Source organism: Urocitellus parryii, chromosome 1, assembly GCF_045843805.1.
Source record: "Urocitellus parryii isolate mUroPar1 chromosome 1, mUroPar1.hap1, whole genome shotgun sequence".
NCBI classification, from domain to species: Eukaryota; Metazoa; Chordata; class Mammalia; order Rodentia; family Sciuridae; genus Urocitellus; species Urocitellus parryii.
Genome location: NC_135531.1, coordinates 53,519,720 through 53,521,423, shown reverse-complemented (window position 1 = coordinate 53,521,423; position 1,704 = coordinate 53,519,720).

Here is a 1,704-nt window from a genome sequence, read left to right as displayed (position 1 = left end):
TACACCACTTCCTACTAGGCATATTTCTCCTAGGTCAGTCCATCCTCAGTCTGTTCCCTCTTTCCCCAGGGTCTCCTCTCTTCTCTTTAAGCATTTACTGTCCTTTCACTTGTTCTTACTTCTCTTCCCCCTAGGACTGAGCTCTTGCCCTGAAAGGAGGAAGGCAGTCCAGAGATGGGATGCTGACACTAACTAGTTGCCCAGTTCCTCTGGTCATGGAGCCAGGGAGATGGGAGATGGAAACATGTGCAAGTGACACTCTGAGTGCTTCTTGCTGAGGCAAATTATTTGCTCCTGATCCAACCCCACAGTGCCTCCATCCTCAGCCTGTGATGGGAGCAAGTGGAGAATATGAACTATTCCAAGTGGTAACTAGAGAAAAAAGAGGGTTTCTCTGAAAATTCAATAGGCATATTTTTCTTGATATTGGAAAATACTCAGTTAATCCAGCACTTTTATTGTGTTCTAGAGAAAGGAGGGGAAGAGGAGCAACAATAGCCAAAAGGCTTCTCCTCCTTGAAATCAGTGTTAGAATTCAAAAAGAAATGACCTTAACAGCAGCTCCTAGATTATTTTCAGGAAACCACTTCTCTATGGAAACATCTTAAGAAGGTAGAATGTGAAACTGTGAGGACAGGGTTGTCGGGAGACAAGGCAACAACAGATATGAACAATATGGTTGTGTAAGAAAACGTGTGGCTAATTTTCAACTGAGGTTACATGTTCTTCTAAGATATAAGGTTGTAAAGTCCTCTGCAATTCCCTCAAATCCTTGATAAAACCTACTAAACACAAACATGCCAGAGAAGTAGGGGGAGTTTTGGGGAAATCATAAGGTTGAGCCCTTCATTGGGACCCAGGTATGTGAGGATGGGACCATTCTTACACTGAATCAATTTAGCACAAGCAAGAGTGCTGGTCCAGTAGTGACACTCACTATACCCATCAGAACTGGCACACCAGAGCATTGCCACGTGCTAAGAACCACCCTGAGGCGGGACCTTGAGTCTAGATGAGTTAGTTTGTCCTCAGGACAACCCTTTGAGGTAGGAACTCTTCTTATCTCCTTGTAATAAAAGGGGAAGTTGAGGCACAGAGGGGCTAAAATAACGTGTCTGGCACCAATACTCTTAAACATTGAATGAACCACTCTCCTGAAAAGATATTGTGTCCAATGCTTTGGACTTCTCAGATTTGGGGATGAGATGAAGGTGGGTTTTAAGACAATCTTGTTTTGAAGTGGTAGTGGTTATCATAACTTAGTAATTTTGTATATTCAGACACCCCAGGTTTACTTTCTGACTTCTATCATGTAACCTCTGTAATCCTCAGTTTTCTCATCAATGAAGTGATGGACTAGTAAGAAGACCTACCTCATAGAGTTGCAAATCATAAATCTACTAATGAACCGAAAGCCTGTAGCACAGGGCCCCGCACATAAGTGTCCAATAAATGGAGCCTTTTATGTGTTCACTGCAGTTAAAATATATACTGATGCTGAGTGTATAAGAAAACAGCTGGTCGCCAGCAGACCTGCTAGGCCTCTGACTATCAGGTGCTCCATCTATAAATGGAAAACATCTGGTTTACTTCATATAAGCCACTTGGGTTTCAGCAAATAAAATAATATAGGCCTAAGAAAATTTAGGGGAAATATACATTTAAAAGGTCACTTTACTGCATGATTGTGTGAATATTAAAACA